Below are 25,292 nucleotides of genomic sequence, written 5' to 3' on the forward strand. Positions count from 1 at the left end.
CGTCCCTGAACAAGCCGGTCGTCATTGGAATCTGATGCTCCATTCTTACTTGATTGACAATGACTTTATTCAGAATGAAGCAGATCATTGTGTCTATGTCAAAGAAAACCAAAATAACAAAGTCATCATCATAATATGGGTAGATGATTTAATCATAGCTGCGAGTGATGAGGAAGTAATGAAAGAGGTGAAAATCATGCTTACAGCTAGATTTAAAATGAAGGACATGGGCAAAGTGATCAAAATCAATACCCAGAAAATATGTCAGTCAGAAGAGTGTGTTAAGATGTCACAAAGAAAATATGTGGAAAGGTAGCCCTACAGTATTTTCCAACACAAGAGATGCCGGCACATGTTATGACAAAGCCTGCATCACAGTTTAAGTTGTTGAATTTTTCAAAGTTGTTGTTTGGGTCATGAGTATTTTATTTTGATGTAAATGGGCAAAGATACCAATAATATGAGAGCAAGTGGGGGCGTTGTCAACTGAGAAATATGCTCTCAATTATTTTCCGTTTTATTTCCAAGGGCCAGTCTCAACTTCCCAGTCAACAGGACCCCGCAGACCGGCCAAGGTGCACCTTCTTCGGACACGGATCCCTGTGACGTCGGCGTGAAGCTCCGGGAGCACCAGACATGCACATATGAATAAGCGGAGGAGTCGATTCCATAAGTCCTCCACTCACGGCCTCGGTGTCACTGAATCGAGCAATCTGGTTTTTTAATGTTTAAAAATCGGCTTAACATTGAGGTCGAAAAAACAGCGGTATCGTTAAAATACAGTAACAGGGTGATAACATCCATGTAAGAAGTGGAGGGGGATTTATTGCACTCACGGCCCCACTCGTTTATTCCTCTCATACACAGCGGCCAGATCACCTGCTGGAGCTCCAAGCGCTGTGCACAGTCGGATGCCGCCATCTAGCGGACATAAAATGTAAGGAAGCGGAGGGAGAAAGCCATCCGGTGATCCCCAAGTAGCGGCGACGAACGAGTTTAGAGCCGTGGAGAAGATTTGCTTTGGGTAGATGATTTAATTATTGCAGCAGAGTGTTGCATGGTTTTCAGGGAGGAGTTGAGAAAGGGTCTGGGTGGTCAGGGAGAGCTTCCAGATGATTGGACAACAACAGCTAGTATGATCAGGGAGACAGGTAGAAGAGTACTTGGTGTGTCATCTGGAAGGAAAGTAGATAAGGAGACTTGGTGGTGGAATGAGGAAGTGCAGGAGTGTATACAGAGAAAATGGTTAGCGAAGAAGAAGTGGGATACTGAGAGGACTGAAGAGAACAGACAGGAGTTCAGGGAGATGCGGCGAAAGGTAAAGATAGAGGTAGCAAAGGCAAAACAAAGGGCTTATGATGACTTGTATGCTCGGTTGGATAGTAAGGAGGCTGAAAGTGATCTATACAAGTTGGCGAAACAGAGAGATAAAGATGGAAAGGATGTACAGCAGGTCCGGGTGATAAAGGACAGACAGGGAAATGTATTGACAGATGCTAGAAGAGTGACAGGAAGATGGAAAGAGTACTTTGAAGAGCTGATGAATGTGGAAAATGAAAGAGAGGCAAGGGTAGAAGAGGTGATTATTGTAGACCACAAAGTAGCAAAAATGAGTAAAAGTGAAGTGAGGAAGGCATTGAAGAGGATGAAGAGTGGAAAAGCAGTTGGTCCTGATGATATACCTGTGGAGGTGTGGAAGTGTCTAGGAGAGGCAGCGGTAGATTTTCTGACTAGATTATTCAACAGGATCTTAGAGAGTGAGAAGATGCCTGAAGAATGGAGACAAAGTGTGATGGTGCCTATTTTTAAGAATAAAGGGGATGTGCAGAATTGTGGCAACTACAGAGGGATAAAGTTGATGAGCCATACAATGAAGTTATGGGAAAGAGTAGTGGAAACTAGACTGAGAGCAGAAGTCAGCATTTGTGAACAGCAGTATGGCTTCATGCCTAGGAAGAGTACTACAGATGCAGTATTTGCGTTGAGAATGCTAATAGAAAAGTACAGAGAAGGCCAGAGGGAGCTGCATTGCGTTTTCGTCGACCTAGAAAAAGCATATGACAGGGTGCCAAGAGAGGAGCTCTGGTATTGTATGAGGAAGTCTGGAGTGGCAGAGAAGTATGTTAGACTGGTGCAGGACATGCATGCCAGCTGTGAGACACTGGTACGGTGTGCTGTAGGGGTAACCGAGAAGTTCAAGGTGGAGGTGGGACTCCATCAGGGATCAGCTCTGAGCCCCTTCTTGTTCGCAATGGTGATGGGTAGGCTGACAGATGAGGTTAGACAGGAATCCCCATGGACCATGATGTTTGCGGATGACATTGTGATCTGTAGTGAGAGCAGACAACAGGTAGAGGAAAATCTAGAGAGGTGGAGGTATGCTCTGGAAAGGAGTGGAATGAAAGTTAGTCACAGCAAGACAGAATATATGTGTGTGAACGAGAGGAACTCGGGTGGAGCGGTGAGGCTACAGGGAGTGGAGATCAAGGAGCTGGAGGATTTCAGGTACTTAGGGTCAACAGTCCAGAGCAACGGAGAGTGCGTAAAAGAGGTGAAGAGACGGGTCCAAGAAGGTTGGAATGGCTGGAGAAAAGTGTCAGGGGTACTATGTGATAGAAGACTATCGGCCAGAATAAAAGGAAAGGTGTACAAGACAGTGGTGAGACCAGCGATGATGTATGGACTAGAAACTGTTCCAATGACCAAAAGACAGCAGACAGAACTAGAGGTTGCAGATATGAAGATGTTGAGGTTCTCTTACGGAGTGACCAGGATTGATAGGATCAGGAATGAGTATCAGAGGAACAGCACATGTTCGATGTTTTGGAGAGAAGGTCAGAGAAGCCAGACTGAGATGGTTCGGTCATGTACAGAGGAGGGATAGAGAATATATTGGTAGACGGATGCTGGAATTGGAGCTGCAAGGCAAGAGGTCTCGAGGAAGACCAAAGAGAGGATTTATGGACGTGGTGAGAGAGGATATGAAGGTAGTTGGTGTGAGAGAGGAGGATACGGAGAATAGGGTTTGATGGAGAAAGTTGACTCGCTGTGGCCACACCTGACGGGAAAAGACAAAAGAAGAAGAAGAAGAAGAAGAAGAAGAAGAAGAAGAAGAAGAAGAAGAAGAAGAAGAAGAAGGAGAAGAAGAAGAAGAAGAAGAAGAAGAAGAAGAAGAAGAAGAAGAAGAAGAAGAAGAAGAAGAAGAAGAAGAAGAAGAAGAAGAAGAAGGGGAAGAAGAAGAAGAAGAAGAAGAAGAAGAAGAAGAAGAAGAAGAAGAAGAAGAAGAAGAAGAAGAAGAAGAAGTAAGTAAGAGAGGTTGGGGGGGAAGCAAACCTTCTCCACGGCTCTAAACTCGTTCGTCGCCGCTACTCGGGGAACACCGGATGGCTTTCTCCCTCCGCTTCCTTACATTTTATGTCCGCTAGATGGCGGCATCCGACTGTGCACAGCGCTTGGAGCTCCAGCAGGTGATCTGGCCGCTGTGTATGAGAGGAATAAACGAGTGGGGCCGTGAGTGCAATAAATCCCCCTCCACTTCTTACATGGATGTTATCACCCTGTTACTGTATTTTAACGATACCGCTGTGTTTTCCACCTCAATGTTAAGCCGATTTTTAAACATTAAAAACCAAATTGCTCGATTCAGTGACACCGAGGCCCTGAGTGGAGGACTTATGGAGTTGACTCCTCCGCTTATTCATAAGTGCATGTGCTCCCGGAGCTTCACGCCGACGTCACGGGGATCCGTGTCCGAAGAAGGTGCACCTTGGCCGGTCTGCGGGGTCCTGTTGACCGGAAGCTGAGACTGGCCCTTCGAAATAACACGGAAAATAATTGAGAGCATATTTCTCAGTTGACAACGCCCCCACTTGCTCTCATATTATTGGTATCTTTGCCCATTTACATCAAAATAAAATACTCATGACCCAAACAACAACTTTGAAAAATTCAACAACTTAAACTGCGATGCAGGCTTTGTCATAACATCTGCCGGCATCTCTTGTGTTGGACAATACTGTAGGGCTACCTTTCCACATATTTTCTTTGTGACATCTTAACACACTCTTCTGACTGACATATTTTCTGGGTATTGATTTTGATCACTTTGCCCAAGTCCTTCATTTTAAATCTAGCTGTCAGCATGATTTTCACCTCTTTCATTACTTCCTCATCACTCGCAGCTATGATTAAATCATCTACCCATATTATGATGATGACTTTGTCATTTTGGTTTTCTTTGACATAGACACAATGATCTGCTTCATTCTGAATAAAGTCGTTGTCAATCAAGTAAGAATGGAGCATCAGATTCCAATGACGACCTGCCAAATTTTCCTGAACTGATTTCTGCATGAACACCCTCACACTTGTCATATTTGCTGTTGGAGAAAATGTTTCCTCAAAATCCGTGCCATACTTTTGACTGTAGCCCTTAGCAAAATAACGAGCTTTATATTTGTTTGTGCCAACTTCATTTCTTTTTAGCGCATACACCCACCCCCCCACCCCCACTGCACACTTGCCTTGGGGTAGCTGTGTTAGGGTCAAAGTGTTGTTCTCTCTCAATGACTCCATCTCGTCGTCCATAGATTTCATCCACTTGTCAGCATTGAGGGAACTCCTTGCCTCTTTAAATGTCTGTGGGACACCACACGCCAGTCTATAACAGTAGTCAATGTTAGTGAACACTTGGTCATCGTCAATAGCACTAGTCACATAACCATTAAAGTAACTGGGCTTCTTTTTGGTTCTAGTTGATCGTCTCACATTGTCTGCACTGCTTGGCTTTGTCACACGGTCAGATACGGGGCTGCCCATTTCCAAGGTGTACAAAGGTGTACAAGACAGTGGTGAGACCAGCGATGATGTATGGACTAGAAACTGTAGAAGAAGAAGAAGAAGAAGAAGAAGAAGAAGAAGAAGAAGAAGAAGAAGAAGAAGAAGAAGAAGTTAGAAAGAGAGGGTGGGGGGGAAGCAAACCTTCTCCACGGCTCTAAACTCGTTCGTCGCCGCTACTCGGGGAACACCGGATGGCTTTCTCCCTCCGCTTCGTTACATTTTATGGCCGCTAGATGAAGATCATCATCATCATCATCATCATCATCATCCTGATCTGAGCTCATCTCTGTCTGGGTTTGTTGCTCTGGAGATGGGTTTGTCACAAATTTTAGCAGTCTGTGTTTTTAGTACTCTTTCACTATTTGGATAATATACAAAATAAGCTGGACTATTTTTGGCATATCCAATGAAAACTCCCTTCTCACCTCTTGAGTCAAGTTTCTTTTTGTTGTGCTTGTATGCATAGCACACAGCACCAAACATTTGCATTTGTGACACATTTCGTTTCTTTCCCATCAACATAAAGTAAGCCGTCTGCTTTGTCCGATTATTAAAGCATCAGTTCCTGACTGCTGCTGTCTGCACTGCATGGGTCCACAATGTTTTGGGTAGGTTGCTTCCTAGTAACATGCACCATGCCATGTCGAATAAAGTCCTCCAGTTTCTCTCTGCTTTCCCGTTTTGGTGTGGTGAGTATGGCGCTGACGTTTCATGTCTAACACCCCGTTTAGTCATTAGTCCTTGGTACTCTTTTGACATAAACTCAGTACAATTGTCAGATCTCATACACTTAATCTTCCCATAAGGGGCAGTGTCTGCTGAGAATCTCTCTGTGGCACTCACTGTACCACTCTTTTGTTTGAGAAAGTACACAAAAATTGTGTTGGAATAATCATCAGTAAACGACAATGCAAATCTGTGTCCATCTATAGATATGGGATCTACTGGCCCTGCCAGATCTGTATGCACTAAATCAAACACCTCTGTTGCTCTTGCATCAGGCTCTCTGTTTCTGATCTGCACAAACTTCCCTTGAATACACACTTCACATGGTGATACAGGTTTTTCAGTTTTCCCTTTGATTACCATACCATCAACCACTTTTGTCAACTTTTGTACATCGCTCTAATTACAATGGCTGAAAATTTCATGCCATGTTTGTAAATCAAAACACCCATTGCATTTGTCATTACTTTCATCTGCTGTAGATAGGTAGTAAAGTGTGTTCTGCACATTAATAGGAAATACAGTACCGTCACTCATTTTGACTATGTCTTTTCCTTCATTGAAGATTACCGTTGCTCCGCTTGCTGTGGCGGCCATCACAGAAAAAATGTCCTGTGGACAGGAAGGGATGAACAGTGCGTTTCTCAGTGGTGCTGTGTGGTGACGTCCTCTGCTGTCTATGAGGATCACCTCTGCCTCTCCCCGCTGCTTCGCCACGCCTTGACACTTGGTTGCGTCTGCCAGCTCAACATGGTGTGTGTCAGCTCTGAACGTCACTGAAAAACACGGAAGTCAGCAAATTTGAGCTTTTCTTCACTTTGAGTCACATGAACTGCAAATGGTTTGAACGATTCTGGAAGTCCCTTTAGCACCATAGCTATGAGAAGATCATCACTCATGACTTCCTCTGCATTTCTTAGCACCGTGATTATAGTCTCTGCCCTAATCACAAAGTCTGTTACGCTTTCATTGCTTCCTTTCTGCAGTTTTGTCAGGTCAGTATACAGGTTTATAATGCCAGGCTTCCCTTTACCTGCGTAATACTCTCGTAGCATCTTCAGTGCCTTTCTCCCATCATCTGCAGCTTCGCGCATGACCAGGCCTAGACTTTTGTCATCTAAAAACTGGATCGGTTTCGGCATTGGCCATTTCATTCTGCTCCTTGTCCTTCGCCTCCTCGTCATCGTCATCAAATTCTGGAGTTTCACTCAGAATTGTGTCTTTGAGCCCCTGCAGCCGCATGTAGGCCAAGCATTTAGTCTCCCAGAGTTCATACTGCTTCTCATCTTCCACACCGAGACAGTCTCTGGTGGCGATCGGTAAATGTAACGGCAGGAGACCAAACTGATTGTTATGTTTGTACGGTAATGCCAATATCAATGTCTCATAACCCGACTATACAACCTCATCCAATTAACCAAAGTGAGACCTTGTCTATAATATGGGTATATTCCCAAGGATTGAGTCAGAGATTTGGAATTTTTCAGAATATAACAAATACCTCAGTCCTTCCTTTTCTGCCTTACGATCCATCCAAATGGCGATTACCAGCTGATTATTCTATGGTAACCAATAAAACTGTCATTGAGGGATTCACTCTAATGACAATACAAAAGACACCACCATTTTGTATGAAACGACAGTGTGGTAAGAAAGAGCATTATCTAGGCCAACTACAGTGTGACACTGTGCTAGATAAGGAAACGGATAGACCGGTTAGGAAAACCTATGACTACTATAATAATAGTATATGTGAGGTTGGAAAGTGGGGAATGGGCGTGTGTGCCATGAATCTGACAGCCCTCAAGCCATTATTGGGCATTGAAACAAACCTCACCAAATCTGGTATACCACCATGGAGGATTTTTGCATTCCCACACAAATACGGTTATCCATACATGCCCAAAAACACATGTATGGATTTGTGGCAAACGAGCATTTCTGTATCTGCCTGAACATTGGTGTGGCACATGCTATTTGGCCCGATTAGGAAGTGCTATGACTTTTATACCAGAGCATAACATGACTCATAGCGTACAACTCATTAGGCCTATGGGACATGAACGTAGTCGAAGAGCCTTGATAAGTGACTCTAGAGGAATACTTATGACAATGTTCCCTAACTATGGTGTAGCCTACTCGGGACATCGAATGAATGAGGTCTGGGCGACATTACAGAACCTAACGTCAAGGGTTCTAGAATTGAATGGACTGATACAAAACAATCCAGAGACTATGGCTATGAAAGAAATGCTTTTACAAAATCGTATGGCTTTAGATATTGTCTTAGCCAAGGAAGGTGGTGTATGTGCGATAATAGGACAACAATGTTGCACATATATCCCAGACATGCGAGACAATTTCACAGCAATTCATGACAAATTGACGACATTAAAGAACCAACTAGAGGGTAAAGAGGACAGTGATACTTTAATGTCGTTTTTACAGTTTGACCCTCTTGGATGGATCATCAACGGAACTTGGTGGCAAATACTTTTAAAGTGCCTTACACCTGTGATTGTGATTCTTATTTTGTTTTGTTTATTTACTATGTGCGTTATTCCTTGTTTGAGAAGCATGATTGCTAAAATGGCTTCCGCAGCCTTTGTCCAGATGGCAATAGTAGCAGTGCAGACCCAACCAAGGACTCACTACACTGGACAGATATATGAGCAACTGCCTATAAGTGATTCAGAAAAAGAAAATGATAATGATTCGACTGTGGAGGACGACGACCATGATGTTGTATGAAGTGTTATCTGTAAACTATGTACCAACATGGCATGATGATGCTGAAGAGTTTAACATTGTTCGGAGTCTCATAAACAGGAGAGAATTGTTAGAGTTTACTCTCTATTTCTATAACTATGTTATTTCGACTACTCACATGAAGTTAGCCAGACATGCTAGAGCACAAAAGACCTTTGTCCTCTAACAAGAGTTGGGCCCTCCAAGATATTCCAATGGTCGTAAACATCTTTAGATAAGAACCTACCCCCCATAAACGTAAATCTAAACGAGGATAAACGCTTCTGGAGAGAAACCTGACCACCCCTGTATATCATCCTGGTCAACTATTACTATATACTATTGAATAAATGTTGTTATGTAAATAAACACTTTCACACAATAAAAAGCCGAGCAAGGAGGAACTCGGGGGGATTCTCTGGATCTTGGCTCCAAAGAGTCTCCCCCTCTGCAGAGCACAAAAGAATAGTCGCTTGTCTGTGTTATTTCTTATGATAACCTCAGTCTCCTCTTTACAGGTTTTAACTTAGACCAGCATGAATTACAATTACTCTCCAACAGCCGCGAGTGGAGCATCTACCTGCATGGCCAGAAGCTTCCTGTTCAGCAGGGCAGGTCGAATGGTGTTAAAAGCACTGGAGAAGTCAAAGAACATGACTCTCACAGTGCTTCCTGCCTCCTCCAGGTGTGTGTAGATTCTGTGCAGCAGGAAGATGATGGCGTCTTCCACTCCTATCCGTGGGTGGTATGCGAACCGCAGGGGGTCCAGCGAAGGTCCGACGACTGTGCCAAGGTGCCTCAGGACGAGCCTCTCCAGCGACTTCATGACGTATGATGTCAGGGCCACCGGTCTGTAGTCGTTGTGTCTGCTGGGATGCTTCACCTCGGGCGCTGGAACCAGGCATGAGGTTTTCCACCGGTCGGGGACAACCATCTGGGTCAGGCTCAGGTTGAAGAGATGTGAGAAGATCCCACACAGCTGAGAGGCACATCCTTTCAGCACTCTGGGGCTAAGGCCGTCAGGGCCAGCAGCTTTCCTGGGAGGAAGGCGGCTGAACTCTCTTCTCACCTCCTCAGCGGTGAAGGCGACAGGAGGGGGTGGAGAGAGTCCCAGTGGGGGGCAGAGAGAGTCCCAGTGGGGGGCAGGACGGCTGAGGTGTAAACGAGACATCGCCCAGGGAAGCAGAAGAGGTGCGTGGGGGAGGGGGAAAGCTCCTTAAAGTGAGGGGTGAGGGCACAGGGGAAGGAAAGTCCTGAGAGGAACTGGGGGGAGGGTGGGCGGAGGCACCTTCATCAAATCTGTTAAAAAACAGGTTTAGTTTGTTTGCCTCCTGCAAGTCTCCTTCCATCATCTGGCTTGCTTGTTTTCCATGGCCAGTGATGAGTTTGCAGTATCGTCGCTCTTCTCAGCGGCTCCAAACTGTCTTCAGCCGTCTTTGGGGGTTTCCTGGGCCCATAACCTGTTATCAGAGGTTATCTGTGCAGTAGATCTGCGTGCTACCCCTCAATACCGACTGGGTCTTTTACGGAGGAATAATATGTGTGACACGCCTCTTGCTTTGCAGAACTGGAAGAAGTTGAGTTTATTTTCAAGCAAATAAAAACACTACGGACAGACCGGAAGCTGGGACTGGCCATTCAAAATAAAAGGGAAATAACTGAGAGCATATTTCTCAGATAACAACTGCACTTTCTGTCCAGAATTGAGATTCCCTGGAGTGACAGTCGGGGTAACTGTGGTTGTACGGTTCGGTGCGTCATTATATTTTTGGTCAGGAATACAAATTGTCGAGGCAGTGCGTTTCGTAACTTTACCAACTCTAATATGGGAGGCTTAAATCTGTGTGTAGTACAGAACTGTTCATAGTCTAGAGGACTGCCATTGTCATCCATCAAGTCAATTATTGACCATATACCTTTCTCAAAGCATTCCTTGTAAAACAGAGGTTTGTTGCCACGCAGTACATATCTATTGTTCCAAATTATTGTACTGTGTGGTGAGAAATTGTGTACATATATCATTTTCCAGTATAATAGTATTTGTTTATGGAACTCTGAAAATTGGACAGGAATCTTGTTGATATCCAAGTCAGAGATAAGTAGAAGACTTAGGCCACCGACTATGTTGAATAAGTAGTTTGGAGTACAATACCAGAAAGAATAATGATGTTTGATCCAGGATTTCAACCAGTTCACCTTCAATGTCCCATTCAGGCAGTCCAACTCTATCACTTTCAGCCCTCCTTCACTTGTTTCTTTCACCGTATGTGATTTTTTTAGATGGTGTGGTCTGTTCCTCCAGATAAAGTTGAAATTTATTTGGTTAATAGATTTTATGAGTTGATTTGGAGCAGCATTGGAATACACTGGGTATATACATCTGGATAAACATTCCATTTTACTCAAATATATCCGGCCTAATATTGATAAATCTCTTTGGAGCCATATATTCAATTTAGCTTTACTTTGATTCAGTTTAGATTCAATGTTCCTGGACTGATTTAACTTTTGGTCCTTAGATAGGAAAATGCTCAAGTATTTTATTTCTGATTTGATAGGAACATTGCTGTTTTCCTTTAGTGGCAGCTCAAGAAGTTTGCATTTCTTTAAGTTTAATGACAATCCTGAAGCCTTGGAGAATGTTTTAATTTTTTCAACGCTTATTGGGACTTGATGTTCATTTTTCAAAACTAAGGTTGTGTCATCTGCCAGCAGGCTAATAACAATTTCTGTCCCCGACATTATTTCTGTCCCACACATACACACACACACACACACACACACACACACACACACACACACTCACACACACTTTAATTCCACTCTTTTATATACGCATGTCTGGAGTTCCGGGAGCTCGTTCTCAACGTTCTGGGGATAATCATAGCTGTGCTGATAGCATTCGCCGAAACGCGCCCCCCCCCCCACACCACCAGCACCACCACCACCCCACACACATTAGCTCCTCCATTCATTCACATGTACACGCCGGCTGCTCCGGGAGCTCCACGCCGACGTTTCGGTGATCGATGTCCGCAGAAGGTGCACCATTGCCGGTCTGCGGTGTCCTGTAGACCCCCCCCCCCCCCCCTCCATACACACATGCAATACGCCTTGAAACGCATCGCTCGCACCGACGCGGGGAATCCTTTACCCTACTTCCACAACAACGGCGAGAATCGCGTTGCGTCGGAAGGGGGGGGGGGGGGGGGGGGGGGCATTAAGGGGGGGAGAGAGAGAGGCATGGAGATTTTCTCAGCCTCTCATTCTTTTTTTTTTTTTTTTAATTGAACATAAATAGTACACACAACTATACAAATGTACAAATAAACATGGCAAGGTAGCACTGAATGTCAATGAAACAACCAGGCATGAGGAAGCAAAGGACATAAGGACATTCGTTCTGTATGGAATCAGAAGTTAATAGTGTTAACGGTTGTGAGAAATTTACAATGCTAGACAAAAAAAGAAATTAAAATGAAATAATTAAATCAATAGATTGACTAATAAAAAATTAAAACGAAAAAAAGATTGCAAGGGGAGTACAACATGTAATTAAGTTGGCGACTCACAAGGAATCTCAGATATCAAACTGTATATTTTTTGTTGATTATATATAGATATATACAAAACAAACATATATTGTTTGTTGTTGTTTATTTTTGGGATATATTGAGGAATATTTGTTGGAAAGGAGTCACAATCGCTTTTTGACAATGTCGAAGTGTATAGGTAGCGATAGAATTTAAAGATTTCAGTGGAAATTATAGCCTCATCTGTAATTTCCTTGTTGTTGAGACGGGCTTCCGCTTTGCTCCGCTCCTCCGCTCCTCCGCGCCTCCGCTGCGGAACCAGGTACTACCGATCCGCCGGACTCAGGTGAATTGCGGACAGGGCTTTTGCTGTCCTCCGCTTCTCCGCTTTTGGCCCTGGAACTCCCGAACCGCTGGACATAGGCGAATCACGGTCCGGGCTTCTGCTCTCCTCCGCTCCTCACCTCATCCGCTCCAGGCCCTGGTACTCCCTGTCCGCGGGACCCCCCCCCCCCCACCACCACCACCACCACCACCACCAAAACAAACTCTCACACACAGATAAACACACGCACACACACACACACACACCCAGACACACACACACCAACACACACACAAACACACACACACACACACACACACACCTGAACTCATCATAGCTGTGCTAATAGCATTGGCCAAAACGTATCCACAACAAAAGAAACATTAGCTCATCCACTCATTCACATATGTGTGTGCCTAGAGGTGCGGGAGCTCCAGTCATACGTCCGGGTGATCTATGTCCGGAGAAGGCTCACATTGGCCGGTCTAAGGGGTTCTTCTGCCCCCAAGCTTCCCCGCCTCTGAGAGGAGAAACATTACCTCCGCTCCTCCGCTTCTCAGCTCATCCGCTCGAGGCCCCGGTACTCCCTGTCCGCGACCCCCCCCCCACCTAAACAAATTCACACTCACACACACGCACACACACACACACACAGACACACACACACACACACACACACACACAAACACACCTTAACTCATCATAGCTGTGCTAATAGCATTGGCCAAAACGTATCCACAACAAAACAAACATTAGCTCATGAGAGGAGAAACATTACCTCCGCTCCTCCGCTTCTCAGCTCATCCGCTCGAGGCCCCGGTACTCCCTGTCCGCGACCCCCCCCCACCTAAACAAATTCACACTCACACACACGCACACACACACACACACACAGACACACACACACACACACACACACACACAAACACACCTTAACTCATCATAGCTGTGCTAATAGCATTAGCCGAAACGCATCCACAACCAAACTGTTGCGTTTAAGTTCGCAGCTTCTTCGTTTTCCATGTTTCGGAAGGAATTCACAAGTTTGCCTTGTTTGAATCGTCTTTTATTTTCTTCTTCACAGCTCCGGGAATCAACATCGGTTAGCCATGGGACATGTACAGTACAGAGTGAGGGAAAAATTCCCGCCAGCACCGCTATACCAAAAAAAAAAACACTGACGTAGAAGTTAACGTCAAGTTAGCTGAACAGTCGCGAAAAACTAAAACAAGTCCCAAACCTTGTCATAAAGTGCCATGCATTTCCTGAGAGTAGATACAAATACAACATATGTATACTAGAATGTAAACTCAAATAAAACTAATGAGATCACCTATCTCAACACCCCCTCTTGATCTCAACATCCAAAAAAAAACTTTGGACATTTTAATTTCCAAAGAACCACTTTTTGCATTTTTCTATTTTTACCTTTGTCATGAGTTTTGTCGAGATGTCTGCCAACATGTCCTCTGATGGACAATAGATAAGATTTATTTAACCCTCACTGAGTGCTTCACGAATGAAATGATATTTTACATCAATGTGTTTTGACCTTTGTCTGTTTACAGGATTCTTACTCAGTGCGATGGCCCCCTGATTGTCTCCGTAGATTGTTGTGCAACTGTACATTTTGTTGTCCATACCGTTTAACAGTTGAGACAGGTACATGTTTTCTTGTGCGGTGGTGGCTCGGCCGATGTATTCAGCCTCACATGTTGACAGGGCCACTGTGGGCTGTTTCCTTGACTTCCATGCAATGGCTGGGCCTTGTTTTGTTAAACTGAAACAGTAGCCTGTAGTGCTACGTCTGTCTTCTACAGATGATGCCCAGTCTGAATCACTGTAAGCTATCAGGTTCAAATCCTCCTTATTTGTCTTGAAACTTAGTTCATAATCAGCTGTCCCCTTCAAATACCTCAGAACATGTTTTGCAGCTACTAAGTGTTCTACTTTTGGCATTGCCAGATTCTGTGATAGTTTGCTCACTATCCAGCTGATATCAGGTCTGGTGCAAGTCATGGCATAAATAAGACTGCCTACAATCTCACGATATTCTTTGGGGTCGACAGGTTCACTTTGCTCATTTTCATCAGCTACAGGGATGCCCTCTAATTTTTGCTCACTTGGAGTAGATCTTGCTTTACATTCTGACATTCCAAATCTCTCTAGCATTTTTAGGATGTACTTTGTCTGGTTCATTTTGATTTCATCCCCCTTTTGTTCAAATTGTATGCCCAAAAAATATGATAGTTTCCCCAGGTCTTTCATGTTGAACTTGAATTTCATGTTCTGTTTAAATGTGCTGAGTGCATCATTGCTGCTTGTGGCAATAATTAAATCATCTACCCAAATTATTACAATGATTGTGTCACCATTTTCCGTCTGTTTTCTGTACACACAGTGGTCAGAGAGATTTCTCACAAAGTTGTCCTGTTCTAAATGGTCATTAAGGAGTTCATACCAGTTTCTTCCTGATTGTTTCAGGCCATAAAGAGATTTCTTTAATCTATACACTAGTTTCTCTCCTGTTTCTGACATCATTTCAAACCCTTCTGGTTGTTCCAAGAAAATCTCCTCATGTATAGGAGCATGTAAATATGCCGTCTTAACATCCATTTGATGGACAATGAGGTTATTTTGTACAGCTATCTGCATTAGTGCCCGCACTGATGTAATGTTAGCTGTCGGTGGAAAAGTTTCATAGTAGTCTATGCCTTCTGTTTGATTGTAACCCTTAGCTACATATCTCGCCTTAAATATTTGTCCTCCTTCAGCATTTTCTTTAAGGGCAAATACCCATTTTCCTCCAATTACTTTTCTCCCTTCAGGTAAAGTTGTCAGTTCAAATGTGTCATTCTGTTTAAGCGAGTCAATCTCTTCCCTCATGGCACAATTCCACCCGGGTGCCAGTGGTGACTTCAGTGCTTCACTATAATTCTGTGGGACTCCGCACACAGTCCTGTAACAGTAATCAATAGTTGTATGATTTTTATCATTGTTAATATAGTCTGTCTGATCATCCTCTAAATACCTTGGAACGACCCTTTTTCGTCTAGGATAGCGACTGGTTTGATTATATCTGGGTTTTATGTCTGACCTCGTCTCTTTTTCATTTTGGACATTTTCTGCTGTTTCTTCGTCATGTGACACATCTGCGTTAGTACTCTCATCCTCATTTTGTATATGGTTGTCTGTTTTATTTTCACTTTGTGACACATCTATACTGGTTTCATCTGTAGATTCTGTGTCTTCATATCCCTGGATTTCTGTCTCATAATCATCAGTTTGTGTTTGTTGTTCAATTCTTCCCTTTTTGATCAATTTCACCAGTCTCTGTTTTGACACTTTTTCTGTAAGTGGATTATAGACCAGGTATGAAGGGCTTTTCTTACTGTATCCCACAAATATTCCTCTTTCACATCTGGGATCCAATTTCTTAGTGTCATGTTTGTATGCATAACACTCAGTTCCGAATATCCACATTTTTGAAAGATTTGGCTTTCTCCCTGTTAACATGAAGTATGGGGTATTTTTGTGTCTGTCATTGTAACATCTATTTCGAATATGGGCAGCGGTCTGGACAGCATAAGGCCACAAAACCTTTGGTAATCCTTTTGCTATTAGCATACACCTTGCCATTTCAAAAAGGGTCCTCCATTGTCTTTCTGCTGTCCCATTTGGATGGGGAGAGTATGGGGATGATGTTTCATGTCTTATGCCTTTCTCCCTTAGAAGAGATTGAAAAGCATTTCCTGTGTATTCAGTCCCGTTGTCTGACCTGATACATTTGACACGACCATACGCTGCGCTGTCAGCAAGGAACTTCTCTGTTGCTAATGTAGCTTCACTCTTGTATTTGAGAAAATATACAAATACTGCCCCTGAATAATCATCTGTGAATGAAATGACATACTTATGCCCTTCTTGACCAGCTGGTTCAATCGGGCCTGATAAGTCAGTGTGTACCATTTTTAGGGGTGCATCAGCTTTTGCATCAGCTTGCCTGTTTCTGCTATTTGTGAATTTTCCCTCCGTGCATACGTTACAGTCTACGTTACAGTCTACCTTGGTCTGACCTGTAATCTTCATACCCTCGACTAAGTTTGGTCATTTTAATACATCTTTTACATTGCAGTGTCCCATAATCTCATGCCATGTTTTGACATCACAAGTTAAGTTTACTCTATCTCTGGACATCATGTCATTTACTGTATCATCATAAAGTTGTTGATAATTTACCGTTCTTATGTAGTAGAGTCTGTCACATTCCTCAATGCTGAAAATTTTTCCTTCTTTGGTTATGAGTCTGTTCTCTCCTTCTTTGAATATCACGCTGGCTCCATCAGCTGTGGCTGCCTTCACCGATATGAAGTCCTGAGGATATGATGGGATGAATAAGGCTCCCCTTAAGGTTACCAGGACAGGTTTTCCTTCAATGTCCTGGAGTAACACTTCTGCATCACCTCTTTTTAGTGCCACTTTGTTTCTTCTGGTCCCGTCTGCTAGCTCCATGTAATGTTTGTTTGGGTTGAAAAACTCATCAAATCTTATGAATTTGTCTTCTTGTGTTATGATGTGTGATGTAGCGCCACAGTCTACCATCAGTCCATTTTTTCTGATATTTTCCGGAGGGACTTTTTGACTGACCTTGAATACAAAAGTTTGCTCATCTTCCTTATCTTTGTCTTGGATGTCTGTGTTTTGTTTGACCGAGTCTTCTTTGGGCTTGGATTTTCTTCTGCATGTCTCATCGGTGTGGGTTGTGCTTCTGTGATAGCTGCACCATTTTGGCCCTGATTTTTGGTGACAAGCTTTTGCCATATGGCCACGGTTTCCACATCCATAGCAGATCACCGTTGACATGTCCACTTTCATGACATTGTCTGATTTGGTTTTGCTGTCAAACTTTTCAGTCTCTTCATAACTTCTTAGTTTACTCTTGAACTGAATAAACGTCATTTCTTCACTGCTCTGAGTTACGTGAATGACGAAGGGCTTGTACGGTTCTGGAAGCCCTTTCATAACCATAGCGATCATCAGCTCATCACTTATCACCTGTTTTGTGTTTCTCAGAGCGGTGACTGCCTTTTCTGCTCTGATAATGTAATCTGTTATTGTTTCGTCGGGTTCCTTCTTGAGTGAGCATAGTTCGCTGTACAGGGAAATAATTCTGGGCTTACCCTGGCTGGCGTAATGATCCCGTAATATTTTCAAAGCTTTTCGACCGTCATCTGCGGCTTCCCTCATTACCAATGATAGACTTTTATCATCGAGGAACTGGATAAGCTCAGCGTAGCATTCTGCATTTTTATCTGGGTCGGGCTCAACAGTTGAAAGTATTGTCTCTTTCAAACCTTCGAGTCGCATGTGTCCCAGAAACTTTACTTCCCAAAGCTCGTAGTTGTTTTCGTCTCCATCGAAAACCAAACGTTGCCATCTTCCTCCTTTTGTTCATTGCCTGGGCCCATAACCTGTTGCGTTTAAGTTTGCAGCTTCTTCGTTTTCCATGTTTCGGAAGGAATTCACAAGTTTGCCTTGTTTGAATCGTCTTTTATTTTCTTCTTCACAGCTCCGGGAATCAACATCGGTTAGCCATGGGACATGTACAGTACAGAGTGAGGGAAAAATTCCCGCCAGCACCGCTATACCAAAAAAAGAACACTGACGTAGAAGTTAACGTCAAGTTAGCTGAACAGTCGCGAAAAACTAAAACAAGTCCCAAACCTTGTCATAAAGTGCCATACATTTCCTGAGAGTAGATACAAATAAAACATATGTATACTAGAATGTAAACTCAAATAAAACTAATGAGATCACCTATCTCAACAGTCCTTAAGTCCTTTGCTTCCTCATGCCTGGTTGTTTCATTGACATTCAGTTCTACCTTGCCATGTTTATTTGTACATTTGTATATTTGTGTGTACTATTTATGTTCAATTAAAAAAAAAAAAAAAAAGAATGAGAGGCTGAGAAAATCTCCATGTCTCTCTCTCTCCCCCCCTTAATGCCCCCCCCCCCCTCTTCCTCACGGCGGCCGACGCAATGTGATTCTCGCCGTTGTTGTGGAAGTAGGGTAAAGGATTCCCCGCGTCGGTGCGAGCGATGCGTTTCAAGGCGTATTGCATGTGTGTATGGAGGGGGGGGGTCTACAGGATACCGCAGGCCGGCAATGGTGCACCTTCTGCGGACATCGATCACCGAAACGTCGGCGTGGAGCTCCCGGAGCAGCCGGCGTGTACATGTGAATGAATGGAAGAGCTAATGTGTGTGTGGTGGTGGTGGGGGGGGGGGGGGCGTTTCGGCTTGACGGGAAAGAAACCAAATGTGTCACAAATGCAAAAGTTTGGTGCTGTGTGCTATGCATACAAGCACAACAAAAAGAAACTTGACTCAAGAGGTGAGAAGGGAGTTTTCATTGGATATGACAAAAATAGTCCAGCTTATTTTGTATATTATCCAAATAGTGAAAGAGTACTAAAACAGACTGCTAAAATTTGTGTCGAACCCATCTCCAGAGCAACAAACCCAGACAGAGATGAGCTCAGACCAGGATGATGATGATAATGATGATGATGATGATGATGATGATGATGATGATGATGATGATGATGATGATGATGATGATGATCACTTAGACATTTAAAGAGGCAAGGAGTTCCCTCAATGCTGACAAGTGGATGAAATCTATGGACGAAGAGATGGAGTCATTGAGAGAGAAGAACACTTTTACCCTAACACAGCTACCCCAAGGCAAGTGTGCAGTGGGGGTGGGGGTGGGGGGTGGGGGGCGTATGCGCTAAAAAGAAATGAAGATGGCACAAACAAATATAAAGCTCGTTATGTTGCTAAGGGCTACAGTCAAAAGTATGGCACGGATTTCGAGGAAACATTTTCTCCAACAGCAAATATGACAAGTGTGAGGGTGTTTATGCAGAAATCAGTTCCGGAAAATTTGTTCTTACACCAAATGGATGTAAAGACAGCCTATCTTCATGCACCCATAGATTGTGAGCTCTGTGTAGAACAACCAGAAGGGTATGAAGTGACAAATAAAAAACAGAAGCTGGTGTGTAAACTTAAAAAGTCACTATACGTCCCTGAACAAGCCGGTCGTCATTGGGATCTGATGCTCCATTCTTACTTGATTGACAATGACTTTATTCAGAATGAAGCAGATCATTGTGTTTATGTCAAAGAAAACCAAAATGACAAGGTCATCATCATAATATGGGTAGATGATTTAATCATAGCTGCGAGTGATGAGGAAGTAATGAAAGAGGTGAAAATCATGCTTACAGCTAGATTTAAAATGAAGGACATGGGCAAAGTGATCAAAATCAATACCCAGAAAATATGTCAGTCAGAAGAGTGTGTTAAGATGTCACAAAGAAAATATGTGGAAAGGTAGCCCTACAGTATTGTCCAACACAAGAGATGCCGGCACATGTTATGACAAAGCCTGCATCACAGTTGAAGTTGTTGAATTTTTCAAAGTTGTTGTTTGTTGTTTGGGTCATGAGTATTTTATTTTGATGTAAATGGGCAAAGATACCAATCATATGAGAGCAAGTGGGGGCGTTGTTAACTGAGAAATATGCTCTCAATTATTTTCCGTTTTATTTCCAAGGGCCAGTCTCAGCTTCCGGTCAACAGGATCCCGCAGACCGGCCAAGGTGCACCTTCTTCGGACACGGATCCCCGTGACGTCGGCGTGAAGCTCCGGGAGCACCAGACATGCACATATGAATAAGCGAAGGAGTCAACTCCATAAGTCCTCCACTCACGGCCTCGGTGTCACTGAATCGAGCAATTTGGTTTTTAATGTTTAAAAATCGGCTTAACATTGAGGTGGAAAACACAGCGGTATCGTTAAAATACAGTAACAGGGTGATAACATCCATGTAAGAAGTGGAGGGGGATTTATTGCACTCACGGCCCCACTCGTTTATTCCTCTCATACACAGCGGCCAGATCACCTGCTGGAGCTCCAAGCGCTGTGCACAGTCGGATGCCGCCATCTAGCGGACATAAAATGTAAGGAAGCGGAGGGAGAAAGCCATCCGGTGTTCCCCGAGTAGCGGCGACGAACGAGTTTAGAGCCGTGGAGAAGGTTTGCTTCCCCCCCAACCTCTCTTTCTTACTTCTTCTTCTTCTTCTTCTTCTTCTTCTTCTTCTTCTTCTTCTTCTTCTTCTTCTTCTTCTCCTTCTTCTTCTTCTTCTTCTTCTTCTTCTTCTTCTTCTTCTTCTTCTTCTTCTTCTTCTTCTTTTGTCTTTTCCCGTCAGGTGTGGCCACAGCGAGTCAACTTTCTCCATCTAACCCTATTCTCCGTATCCTCCTCTCTCACACCAACTACCTTCATATCCTCTCTCACCACGTCCATAAATCCTCTCTTTGGTCTTCCTCGAGACCTCTTGCCTTGCAGCTCCAATTCCAGCATCCGTCTACCAATATATTCTCTATCCCTCCTCTGTACATGACCGAACCATCTCAGTCTGGCTTCTCTGACCTTCTCTCCAAAACATCGAACATGTGCTGTTCCTCTGATACTCATTCCTGATCCTATCAATCCTGGTCACTCCGTAAGAGAACCTCAACATCTTCATATCTGCAACCTCTAGTTCTGCCTGCTGTCTTTTTGTCATTGTAACAGTTTCTAGTCCATACATCATCGCTGGTCTCACCACTGTCTTGTACACCTTTGTACACCTTGGTAATGGGCAACCCCGTATCTGACCGTGTGACAAAGCCAAGCAGTGCAGACAATGTGAGACGATCAACTAGAACCAAAAAGAAGCCCAGTCACTTTAATAGTTATGTGACTAGTGCTATTGACGATGACCAAGTGTTCACTAACATTGACTACTGTTATAGACTGGCGTGTGGTGTCCCACAGACATTTAAAGAGGCAAGGAGTTCACTTAATGCTGACAAGTGGATGAAATCTATGGACGAAGAGATGGAGTCATTGAGAGAGAAGAACACTTTTACCCTAACACAGCTACCCCAAGGCAAGTGTGCAGTGGGGGTGGGGGTGGGGGGTGGGGGGCGTAAGCGCTAAAAAGAAATGAAGATGGCACAAACAAATATAAAGCTCGGTATGTTGCTAAGGGCTACAGTCAAAAGTATGGCACGGATTTCGAGGAAACATTTTCTCCAACAGCAAATATGACAAGTGTGAGGGTGTTTATGCAGAAATCAGTTCCGGAAAATTTGTTCTTACACCAAATGGATGTAAAGACAGCCTATCTTCATGCACCCATAGATTGTGAGCTCTGTGTAGAACAACCAGAAGGGTATGAAGTGACAAATAAAAAACAGAAGCTGGTGTGTAAACTTAAAAAGTCACAATACGTCCCTGAACAAGCCGGTCGTCATTGGAATCTGATGCTCCATTCTTACTTGATTGACAATGACTTTATTCAGAATGAAGCAGATCATTGTGTCTATGTCAAAGAAAACCAAAATAACAAAGTCATCATCATAATATGGGTAGATGATTTAATCATAGCTGCGAGTGATGAGGAAGTAATGAAAGAGGTGAAAATCATGCTTACAGCTAGATTTAAAATGAAGGACATGGGCAAAGTGATCAAAATCAATACCCAGAAAATATGTCAGTCAGAAGAGTGTGTTAAGATGTCACAAAGAAAATATGTGGAAAGGTAGCCCTACAGTATTTTCCAACACAAGAGATGCCGGCACATGTTATGACAAAGCCTGCATCACAGTTTAAGTTGTTGAATTTTTCAAAGTTGTTGTTTGGGTCATGAGTATTTTATTTTGATGTAAATGGGCAAAGATACCAATAATATGAGAGCAAGTGGGGGCGTTGTCAACTGAGAAATATGCTCTCAATTATTTTCCGTTTTATTTCCAAGGGCCAGTCTCAACTTCCCAGTCAACAGGACCCCGCAGACCGGCCAAGGTGCACCTTCTTCGGACACGGATCCCTGTGACGTCGGCGTGAAGCTCCGGGAGCACCAGACATGCACATATGAATAAGCGGAGGAGTCGATTCCATAAGTCCTCCACTCACGGCCTCGGTGTCACTGAATCGAGCAATCTGGTTTTTTAATGTTTAAAAATCGGCTTAACATTGAGGTCGAAAAAACAGCGGTATCGTTAAAATACAGTAACAGGGTGATAACATCCATGTAAGAAGTGGAGGGGGATTTATTGCACTCACGGCCCCACTCGTTTATTCCTCTCATACACAGCGGCCAGATCACCTGCTGGAGCTCCAAGCGCTGTGCACAGTCGGATGCCGCCATCTAGCGGACATAAAATGTAAGGAAGCGGAGGGAGAAAGCCATCCGGTGATCCCCAAGTAGCGGCGACGAACGAGTTTAGAGCCGTGGAGAAGATTTGCTTTGGGTAGATGATTTAATTATTGCAGCAGAGTGTTGCATGGTTTTCAGGGAGGAGTTGAGAAAGGGTCTGGGTGGTCAGGGAGAGCTTCCAGATGATTGGACAACAACAGCTAGTATGATCAGGGAGACAGGTAGAAGAGTACTTGGTGTGTCATCTGGAAGGAAAGTAGATAAGGAGACTTGGTGGTGGAATGAGGAAGTGCAGGAGTGTATACAGAGAAAATGGTTAGCGAAGAAGAAGTGGGATACTGAGAGGACTGAAGAGAACAGACAGGAGTTCAGGGAGATGCGGCGAAAGGTAAAGATAGAGGTAGCAAAGGCAAAACAAAGGGCTTATGATGACTTGTATGCTCGGTTGGATAGTAAGGAGGCTGAAAGTGATCTATACAAGTTGGCGAAACAGAGAGATAAAGATGGAAAGGATGTACAGCAGGTCCGGGTGATAAAGGACAGACAGGGAAATGTATTGACAGATGCTAGAAGAGTGACAGGAAGATGGAAAGAGTACTTTGAAGAGCTGATGAATGTGGAAAATGAAAGAGAGGCAAGGGTAGAAGAGGTGATTATTGTAGACCACAAAGTAGCAAAAATGAGTAAAAGTGAAGTGAGGAAGGCATTGAAGAGGATGAAGAGTGGAAAAGCAGTTGGTCCTGATGATATACCTGTGGAGGTGTGGAAGTGTCTAGGAGAGGCAGCGGTAGATTTTCTGACTAGATTATTCAACAGGATCTTAGAGAGTGAGAAGATGCCTGAAGAATGGAGACAAAGTGTGATGGTGCCTATTTTTAAGAATAAAGGGGATGTGCAGAATTGTGGCAACTACAGAGGGATAAAGTTGATGAGCCATACAATGAAGTTATGGGAAAGAGTAGTGGAAACTAGACTGAGAGCAGAAGTCAGCATTTGTGAACAGCAGTATGGCTTCATGCCTAGGAAGAGTACTACAGATGCAGTATTTGCGTTGAGAATGCTAATAGAAAAGTACAGAGAAGGCCAGAGGGAGCTGCATTGCGTTTTCGTCGACCTAGAAAAAGCATATGACAGGGTGCCAAGAGAGGAGCTCTGGTATTGTATGAGGAAGTCTGGAGTGGCAGAGAAGTATGTTAGACTGGTGCAGGACATGCATGCCAGCTGTGAGACACTGGTACGGTGTGCTGTAGGGGTAACCGAGAAGTTCAAGGTGGAGGTGGGACTCCATCAGGGATCAGCTCTGAGCCCCTTCTTGTTCGCAATGGTGATGGGTAGGCTGACAGATGAGGTTAGACAGGAATCCCCATGGACCATGATGTTTGCGGATGACATTGTGATCTGTAGTGAGAGCAGACAACAGGTAGAGGAAAATCTAGAGAGGTGGAGGTATGCTCTGGAAAGGAGTGGAATGAAAGTTAGTCACAGCAAGACAGAATATATGTGTGTGAACGAGAGGAACTCGGGTGGAGCGGTGAGGCTACAGGGAGTGGAGATCAAGGAGCTGGAGGATTTCAGGTACTTAGGGTCAACAGTCCAGAGCAACGGAGAGTGCGTAAAAGAGGTGAAGAGACGGGTCCAAGAAGGTTGGAATGGCTGGAGAAAAGTGTCAGGGGTACTATGTGATAGAAGACTATCGGCCAGAATAAAAGGAAAGGTGTACAAGACAGTGGTGAGACCAGCGATGATGTATGGACTAGAAACTGTTCCAATGACCAAAAGACAGCAGACAGAACTAGAGGTTGCAGATATGAAGATGTTGAGGTTCTCTTACGGAGTGACCAGGATTGATAGGATCAGGAATGAGTATCAGAGGAACAGCACATGTTCGATGTTTTGGAGAGAAGGTCAGAGAAGCCAGACTGAGATGGTTCGGTCATGTACAGAGGAGGGATAGAGAATATATTGGTAGACGGATGCTGGAATTGGAGCTGCAAGGCAAGAGGTCTCGAGGAAGACCAAAGAGAGGATTTATGGACGTGGTGAGAGAGGATATGAAGGTAGTTGGTGTGAGAGAGGAGGATACGGAGAATAGGGTTTGATGGAGAAAGTTGACTCGCTGTGGCCACACCTGACGGGAAAAGACAAAAGAAGAAGAAGAAGAAGAAGAAGAAGAAGAAGAAGAAGAAGAAGAAGAAGAAGAAGAAGAAGAAGGAGAAGAAGAAGAAGAAGAAGAAGAAGAAGAAGAAGAAGAAGAAGAAGAAGAAGAAGAAGAAGAAGAAGGGGAAGAAGAAGAAGAAGAAGAAGAAGAAGAAGAAGAAGAAGAAGAAGAAGAAGAAGAAGAAGAAGAAGAAGAAGAAGAAGAAGTAAGTAAGAGAGGTTGGGGGGGAAGCAAACCTTCTCCACGGCTCTAAACTCGTTCGTCGCCGCTACTCGGGGAACACCGGATGGCTTTCTCCCTCCGCTTCCTTACATTTTATGTCCGCTAGATGGCGGCATCCGACTGTGCACAGCGCTTGGAGCTCCAGCAGGTGATCTGGCCGCTGTGTATGAGAGGAATAAACGAGTGGGGCCGTGAGTGCAATAAATCCCCCTCCACTTCTTACATGGATGTTATCACCCTGTTACTGTATTTTAACGATACCGCTGTGTTTTCCACCTCAATGTTAAGCCGATTTTTAAACATTAAAAACCAAATTGCTCGATTCAGTGACACCGAGGCCCTGAGTGGAGGACTTATGGAGTTGACTCCTCCGCTTATTCATAAGTGCATGTCTGGTGCTCCCGGAGCTTCACGCCGACGTCACGGGGATCCGTGTCCGAAGAAGGTGCACCTTGGCCGG

The sequence above is a fragment of the Fistularia commersonii genome, unplaced genomic scaffold (genome assembly GCF_037954325.1).
Source record: "Fistularia commersonii isolate RoL2024-O1a breed Wild unplaced genomic scaffold, RoL_Fcom_v1.0 HiC_scaffold_56, whole genome shotgun sequence".
Classification (NCBI taxonomy): Eukaryota; Metazoa; Chordata; class Actinopteri; order Syngnathiformes; family Fistulariidae; genus Fistularia; species Fistularia commersonii.